General features: G+C 36.4%; 1 pseudogene; it reads right to left on the minus strand.

Annotated features, from left to right (window-relative positions):
- Positions 1-190: 190 nt before the first annotated feature.
- Positions 191-2,289, minus strand: LOC143607343 (cold-responsive protein kinase 1-like; annotated as a pseudogene).
- Between the last annotated feature and the right edge of the window lie 7,448 nt (positions 2,290-9,737).

Consider the following 9,737-nt stretch of genomic DNA (forward strand, 5'->3'; position numbering starts at 1 on the left):
AGTATGATCTTTTTTCTAATCAAGTCCATAAAAATTAAGTTCTTTGAAAACAAACTATATATGATGTAAAATAAGTTATAGTACTTTGAATAAGTAGCTTTCTTATTTCTTCAGTTTCTGATTAATAGCTTGTATTATGTTGCTAGACAACATAAATGTTAACGTTGTAACCAAGATGTTAGTGGCTTACATATTCTGGCAGATACTGCATATCTGATGACAGTGTAAGATCAGTATTTCTCCTGCAGCTAATAATTTCAAGAACCACAACTCCAAAGCTGTATATGTCGGCTTTTTCGGACAATTCACCTCTGATGGCATATTCAGAGGGCTGTATAACCTCTACACATGACAGAATTCATAACAGTTATTATTATTATTACTACTACTTTTGCTAATCTTTTAAAAATAATAAGACTTACAACGTTCCCGCGAATGTGGTGCTGATATAAGCTTGATCCTCAGGGAAGAATCTTGCCAGACCGAAATCCCCAATCTTTGGCTGAAAATTCCCATCAAGTAAAATATTGCTGGCTTTAATATCTCTATGAACAATCCTGATGTGTGATTCTTCATGTAAGTACTGCAAACCGCGAGCTATACCCAAAATAATTTGGAATCGAGTTTTCCAATTCAGATACTGGTTGCTTTCCGCCTGCTTATACAGTCAACAAGAACATAACACAAATCTATTAAGATTTTAAAAACGGAGTTTAAGGTATATTAGACTATATATATACCATGTATAATACGGTCTAAACTCCTGTTTTTCATGTATTCGTATACCAGTACCCCTTTGTGGTCCCTCGCAGCAGCAACCTAGAAGGCGAACAAGGTTCTTGTGTTGTATGCTTGTGATCATCCTCACTTCCGCAAGAAACTCTGCTTCACCTTGATGGGATTTCTCAAAAGAGAGTTTTTTTATAGCTACCAACCTCCCATCTTGTAATTTACCCTATAAAAACCAAATTAATTTATGTATATGTATATTAATCAGATATTGATCAACAAAGATTTAGACGTAGCATACTCGATAAACCGGCCCAAATCCACCTTTGCCTAGAAGATTACACTCGTGGAAATGCTTAGACGCCTCCTTTAATGTCCGAAAGCTAAAGTAGGCTTATTGTCTCAAGTTTCCCACTAAAATATTTTTTTGCAGCTGCATTTCATAAAAGTTTTAGTCAACCAATATGAAGTAGAGCATACGAACTATAATGAGATACAAGTTACAACCTTTGCAACTATCTTTTCGCTTAACGCACTTTCCTAGCTGTGCCGGTTTGATAAATATCCGGAAGGCCAAAATAAGAATTAGCAAAACTAGGAACAAGATTAAGCCTCCTACCAAAAAGAATAAGCGCGCGTTCTGTAGCGGCTTTGTATACGAGCTTTGTTGATCAAATGATACAGTTTCCTCTGCATTAGGAAAATTAGAGTATTGTTATATATCAACTAAACACCTGATCAATTCTTCTTTACAGTTTAGCATGCTCATATTAAACTCTAATCTTTAGTAATCAAGATTATAATGCTAAATACAAATACTCTTGAAAAACACCAATGAAGATAAATAATAATAATAATACCTTGAAGTAGACGACCACATATCCTCGTGTTCCGATGATTACAGTCTCGGAATAAAAATGGCGGGTATTCTTTCTTTTATTTAGTTTGTCTTGGAATAATAACAATAATAATAATAATAATTATATTGGCTTATTGGGAGATGGAGAACAGAGCAAAGGGGGAGTGACACGACAAAGTGAGAGGATGAAAGCAGACATGACAAATTATCGGAGGTTTCCAAGTGTTATAAATCCAAAAAAAGAGTGTCTGTTGTTAAAGACGGCAGATATGCGATATTTATCTAGTAAGATTTTGGAATTTTGGAATAATATTACAGAATCTGAAGATGATATATCTGTTCAACCATTTTTTAGATTCCCTTTCCAGTTGAATAGAAACTGCACAAAACTATATTATTAAACTAACAAAATTACTACTTATTTTATAAAAAAAAAATTAGAAAGGAAGAGTTATATTATACACACCAATGACATGCTATCCAAATTATACGAGTCGTAGGATATAAAAGTTTGTTTCGTACGACCCATATGATATGAATTTATAGATCTGTGTTTTGCAAAAGTCATATGAGTCGGGTAGTCTCATACGCTGGCTATTTTGAAATGACATGAGTGGTGTGTATTGTTATGGTGGTGTGATGACAACATCACCTTTTAAAGTGTGAAGTATCAATGTAATACTTATTGTACTAGCATCCATGTTAAAAGATAAATACTGTACATTTCACTCACTAAACCATCTGCGTAATTAATCTAAAACAAATTAAAGAAAAGCTTGTTTCGGGTATGTGTGACGTGACATCTCGATTTTTTGACAATTTAAACTGAAATACTAAAAATTCAATAGTAAACGATCGTTCATGGCATGCCCTCAAATATTCACTCTTTATCATATGATAAATTACACTAAAATGTTAAAAAGGAAAAAAAAAAGTGATGGAGGATTATTATGCAGGATTATTTCATTATTTGAATTGATTTTAATATCTTTTATTAGTTTAAGTTTATCTTATTTCCAATTTTATCTCCTTTTATTTTAGTATAAGTTTGGTTGAGAGTTATGCGATTTTTAGTTTTTGGTTGAATATTAAATTGAAGAACATTGTTCTTGGAACCTATGGTTCAGTTATCGGTCTTTGATTAACTAAAGTGTCATGAGCCATTTGAATGCTTCCGTTCCGACATCAAAAAGTTGGGTTCTAAGGTCAAATATCTAAATATGGACCTATAGTGATCAATAACTACTTCATGGAAATAGAGGAGATTAATATGGTTAATTTGAAACTTAGTAAAGGCTAGTTAAACTCCCTCGTGACTAGACGACAACGACAACAACAACAAAAAGGAGAAAAAGAAGTGGTTTCAAGAACCGAAATCAGGTTACAACCCGAAACTAGTTTGAAACAAGTGAACATAGGAACTAGTTTGAGACCGTTTAAATCGTAGGTCTGGAACTAGTTTGGGACCGTTTTTAATCGTAGGTCTAGAACCAATTTGGGCAATTCTGTTGGGTTCTAGTGGTGATCAGTCAACGGTCTAAGAATTATGTTGGGTTTTAACAAGATTATAAAAGTCATAAAATCCCAATTTTATGAAAAACGCAGCGGAAATTAGTTTTAAATCTTGTTAATTTGATATGTATAAAACCTATTTTACACATGCAAAACCCAAGCCCGGATCCATATACGAAATACATACTATCAAACACATGCATGTCACTATAAGTCCATGCATGTTAAAGCTACCTTTCAAATCCAAGGAAGAGGAAGGAGATGATGATGAAGAAGGCAAGAACTTGAATATGAAGCTCCTCAAGCTAGCGTACCCCAAGCTTTCCAACAAACACCACTTGTAGCTAGGATTTGGTGACACTTGACAACTCCTCCTTGTTCTTGTTCTTGGGCGTCCAAGAGAGAAAAGAGAGGGAGAGTGTGCAGAGGATTTTTCCTCTAGTCTTGTGTTCTTACTCTTGGCCCTCCAAGAGAGAAAGAAGAAGAGAGAATAATAATCCTTTTGTGTTGTTATGTTACTTGTTTGTAATGTTATGAGAGAATGAAAGAAAGAAACATAATAAATCTTTCAAAACTGGCACCTCACTTTGCACCAATGGGAACCATTGCATGTCTCCACTAAGGGAGAAATAATAATATAATAATAGAAGAGGAAGAGAGTGAGAGGGGGGGGGGGGGGGGGGGGTGTGGCCGGCCCCTTTCCTTTTCTCATTCTAATTATATTAATTTTTATACTTCTTTCTATATATATATATATCCATATATATATATATATATTTATGTATTATAACTTATGTTATGTTATAACACATTATAAGTAACATGCTAGGTAATTAGGTTTACATATTGTTATTTAACCAACTTAAATAACACTATGTAATGTTCTCTCAAAATATAAATCATCCATATGATTTAATCATTTCACAAGTACAATGTATTTGGAAACCCTTTTCCAAATAACATAAGTGTCAATATTTATTTACTTATGATCATATCATATATAAACAAATATTATTGGTGTTTGTCTAGCTTGTTATTGGGTATGACCCGACTTGGATCATGACATACTAGCCACATCAATTATAATATGTGTCTTGGGCATACCAAGTCCAACAATCTCCCACTTGCATAAGATACATAGAAGATTGATGCAAGTAGCAAATACCGCATAACTACGGTTTACTACCCCTAATACGCATGACGAAGTGCCATTTAATAACATCATCCCCTTCAAGTCCCTTACTTGAAATGATTTAGGTACATCTATCATTTATCCTTTTGTCACAGATGTCATGTCAAATCCAGAGACACAGAGTGATCATTCTCTGTTGATTTAACTTTCAAGCCTTAGACATCTCACTCTCAACGAATAAGAGAGACAAATCCCCTATTGACTACATACGTCTCTCACAATCACCTTGTACCAGACCTGATCTTAGCCTTATGTACTGTCATGTTTCAGAGCAGCGAAGAACTAAGTCAAAGCATAATATTCGGTGAATATCAAGACCCAATATGTATCTTAGGTCGGAGGATACTATGATATTCTCCTTTAGTCAAATTTACTTATGATCAATCACAAGGATTCTATGTAGTAACATTTGAGAGCAGGTCAGTCCAATATTTATAACCCATAAATATCTATGAACCTTGGCAACAACTCTTGCTCTATATTCATATCCCATGAATATCTACCAATCCAAGTTCATAATAGTCTTACCTTCATATTTGTGCCCACAAATATGATCGACTACGGACATTTAGAATAAGTAACTTATTCACGGATTTAAACATGCTAAAATGGAACATAACTCAAAATGTCGTAATCATAAACCATAATCATATGAACGAGTCAAAATAACAATTTTTACGATATCCAAATACAAAATTCGATCATATCCAATCACTAGAATATCGAAGTCCTAAGGCACAAGTATGACCCTCATGCTTTGGCCTTTCAAGGAGCTTCGTGAGTGGATCCGCAATGTCTTGATCGGTGTGAACTTTGCGAATAAATATCTTTCCTTTTTCAACTTCATCCCTTATGTAGTTGAACCTCCGCTCATTGTGCCTCATCTTTTGATGTGCACGAGGTTCCTTGATTTGCGCAATCGCACCTTCGTTGTCACAAAAGATCTCTAGAGGGTACTGAATGGTACGGACTACCCCTAGGTCAGCAATGAATTTTCTAATCCACGCAGCTTCTTGAGCCGCCAATGAGGCGGCGATGTATTCCGATTCCGTGGTGGACAAAGCTACCACATCTTGTTTTGAGCTCTTCCAAGAGACTGCCCCACCATTCATAATGAAAACATATCCCGATTGTTATCTAGAATCATCTCGATCGGATTAGAAACTCGCATCCGTGTAACCCTTTACAAAGAGTTCTTCCTCACCCGAACCGTATATTAGAAACATGTCCTTAGTCCTTCTAAGGTATTTCAATATACTCTTAACCTCCATCCAATGGCTACTTTCCGGATTATGTTGGAATCTACTTGTCATGCTTAAAGCGCATGACACATCCGGTCTAGTGCATACCATTGCATACATGTTTGATCCAATAGCCGATGCGTATGGGATTCCATTCATTTTCTCTTACTCATCCTTTGAGCTTGGACATTGAGACCTACTCAATATCGTTCCGCTCTGAATAGGTACCAAACCTTTCTTAGAGTTTTCCATCTTGAACCTCATCAAGATTTTGTCAATGTATGCACTTTGGTTTAAACCTATCAACTGCCTTGATCTATCCCTATAGATCTTTATTCCCAAAATATAGGCGGCTTCACCAAGATCCTTGATAGAAAAACAATTTCCAAGCCATGCTTTTACCCCTTCCATGGTTGGAATGTCATTCCCAAATAGTAGTATGTCATCAACATACAATACTAAGAAGGTAGTAATGCTCCCACTAGCTTTCTTATACACACAAGCTTCATCACCATTCTTGATAAACCCAAATTTCTTAACTTCTTCATCAAATCGGTGATTCCAACTTCTAGATGCTTGTTTCAATCCATAGATTGATTTCTTTAACTTGCATACTTTGTTAGGATGTTGTGGATCGACAAAACCTTCGGGTTGAACCATATAGACATCTTCCTCAAGATGCCCATTTAGGAAAGCGGTTTTGACATCTATTTGCCATATCTCAGTCATAATATGCGGCTATGTTAAACAATATCCTAATAGACTTTAGAATTGCTACGGGAGAAAAAGTTTCATCGTAGTCAACCCCTTCAGTTTGAGTGAAACCTTTTGCTACAAGTCTAGCTTTATAAGTATCCAAGTTTCCATGCATATCGGTTTTCTTCTTGAAAACCCACTTACTTTCAACCGGTTTGGAATTAAGAGGTGGTACAACCAAATCCCATACTTGGTTGTCATGCATGGATTGCATCTCAACGTTCATGGCTTCAAGCCATTTGTCACAATCGGATTGTGACATTGCATCACGGTATGTGGTGGATTCATCCAAATCTACCACATAGCATCCATCCATGAAAAATCCATGTCTTTCGGGTGGATGACTAATCCTACCGGACTTCCGAACGTTTTGTGTGTCTTGATCAACCATTTGATCATTCTCAACAACCTCTTGTTGATTGCTAGTATCAACCAAACGTGTATCGGCTTGTGGTTCTCGATCCTCTTCGAGTTCCACCGTTCTACTAGTACCTTCCATAAGGAACTTAGTTTCCAAGAACTCAACCTTTCGAGCATCAAATACCTTTTGCTCGGTTGGGTTGTAGAAATATTATCCCATAGAGTCCTTGGGATATCCTACAAAGATACACTTAGTGGATCTAGTTTCAAGTTTGTTTTGGGTGTTGTTCTTGACATAAGCCTCACAACCCCATACGTTTAAATATGACAACGATGGAACCCTTCCATTCCATATTTCATAAGGTGTTTTGTCCACTTTCTTGGTTGGGGCCATATTTAGAATACCGGCCGCGGAGAGCAAATCGAAACCCCAAAATGATAGAGGCAATGTGTTTCTAGCCATCATAGATCGAACCATATCCAATAGAGTTCGATTCCTCCTTTCGGACACACCATTCTGTTGTGGTGTTCCGGGTGGAGTAAGTTGTGAGATGATCCCACAACTCCTAAGATGATCTCGGAAGGCATCACTTAGGTATTCACCTCCTCTATCCTAACGAAGTACTTTGATGGTTTTATCGAGTTGATTTTGTACTTCATTTTGGAAGACTTTGAACATTTCAAAGGCTTCATCTTTGTGTCTTAACAAGTATACATACCCATAACGACTATAATCGTCGATAAAAGTAATGAAGTATCTTTCACCATTCCTTGTTATTGCCTTAAAGGGACCACATACATCTGAATGTATGATACCCAATAAGTCTTTTGCCCCTTCGTTTGTCCCACTAAAGGGGTCCTCGGTCATCTTTCCAAGTAAAGAAGACTCACACTTATCAAATGAATCATCTTCACTTGATTCCAAAAGACCATTCTTTTGAAGTGTATGTATGTGATCTTTGTTTATATGACCAAGGCGACAATGCCAAAGATAAGTTTTACTCAAATCCATTTTGAGTCTCTTGGTTCTTGATTGGTACAACATGTTATCAAAGGATGTGTTATCATGAACTAACTCATAAATGCCATTAGACGGCATTGCTTTAAAATAAAAGACATTATTCATGAAAACATAAATTCCATTGTCCACAAACATTAAATCAAAACCACATTGTCTTAACAAAGAAACGGAGATAATATTCCTAGTCAAACTAGGAGCATATAAAATGTCTTTCAAAATAACTTCCAAACCATTTGAAAGTTTCAAAGTGTAGTCTCCTCGGGCTTCGACAACAACCTTTGCTCCGTTGCCCATGAAGAGACTTGTATCTCCTTTCTTAAATCGTTCACTTCCTTTGAACCCCTGCAACAAATTGCAAATATGAGTTCCACATCCGGTATCCAATACCCATTTGTTGGAAGAAACAATATTAAGATCAATGTGAATCAAGAAAGTTGTTCCCGAGGTTTGCCCCACATCCCTCTTAGCTTTCAACTCTTTGAGATGGGTTGGACAATTCCTCATCCAATGCCCAATCTCCTCACATCCAAAGCATGGAACCTCCGAGCTAACCTTTAGCTTCTTTGGTTTAGGTGGTTCCATTTTTCCTTTTCCCTTGAACTTACCCATGTGTTGTCCCTTGCCTTTGGCAACCTTTGCCTTAGGTTCCGGGTGATGCCTGTTCCTATTGCCTCCCTCATTGATCGTGAGAACGGGTAAAACCTTTTTACCCATTCCTGTCTCGGCCGTTTTGAGCATTGTGTGAAGCTCACCAATGCTCTTGTCCCACCCATTCATGTTATAATTCATAACAAATGTCTCAAACCTCTTTGTTAGCCCATTTAGGATCAAATCCGTGGCTAACTCGTTTGAGACGCGACAATTAAGGCGCTCGAGACGATCAATGTGGCTTTTCATCTTTAGTACATAAGATGAGACCGATTGGGTTTCCTCCATACGACATGCATGAAGCGCTCGAACCGCTTTGAAGTGTTCCTCCCGAGCTTGTGTAAGGAACATTTCCTTAAGTTGGGTGATCATGTCGTACGCCCCATGAAGTTCAAAATCCTTTTGAATCTCGGGAATCATAGTTCCCAACATGAGGCAAGAAACTTGCACCGAATCCTCATTGTGATTAACCCAATCGTTATGGTCTTGGACATCGTCAACACTAGGTTCATCGGGAATAGGATCCTCTAATATGTTGTATTTCTTTTCTTGCTTAAGAATGATTCTCATGTTTCGATACCAATCCATAAAGTTGGTATAGTTTAGACGATCCTTGTCAAGAATAGATCTTAGTGATAGGTTATTGACGGGTGGAATAATAACGTTAGGTGTATTGTTGATTGCGGCCATCTATAAACATAACAAAGCTCAATTTTAGTATTTTCGATATCAATTATTTTAATCGTTTATACCCTTTATGTCTCCAAGACAATTAATGATTAAAATCTAGAACCCAACGTTACATTCAAATAGTAGTTAGGTGACCTTTATCCTACTATTTAAATTAACAAGGTAGTCAACGTTTGACGATTGCAACCCTTTGCAACTTCTAGTTTTATGGGATCGGTTAAACATCTTATGTTTAGTCGGCACGTTTAATCCCATCAACACCATTGTACGCCATGCTTCGGTGACCTTATTCACATGGTTTCAAATTTAAGTCTTCCTACTTATACACACATGTGAGTTTACATATACAAGTGGTTAGGTGACCTTTATCCCACAAATATGGCAAACCCACCTCAAACTCACAAGTTTCCTCTAATGCGGTTAGGTGACCTTTATCCCACACCGAGTTCCCAAGTGATTCGAGTGTCGTATAAAAGGATGGTATTTAACTTATTTTATAAAAGGGATTTTAGTTTTCAAAATTCTAGATTGGAAAACCTTTTATATACCTTTCATTTGCATGCATTCAAATGTATGGTACTTAGATGAAAAACCCATTTTTTCAAAGATCCTATTAATAAAACCCATTTTATTATGAAATCATTAGCCATTAATAAAACCAATTTTTATTACCTAATGATTTCTAAGGAACCAATTTTATGCTAGTTGTTGATTTTAAGTTGTTAGCAA

This window comes from Bidens hawaiensis, unplaced genomic scaffold (genome assembly GCF_021521415.1).
Source record: "Bidens hawaiensis isolate Kalapana, Puna unplaced genomic scaffold, B.hawaiensis_p1.1 tig00081397_1, whole genome shotgun sequence".
Lineage (NCBI taxonomy): Eukaryota > Viridiplantae > Streptophyta > Magnoliopsida > Asterales > Asteraceae > Bidens > Bidens hawaiensis.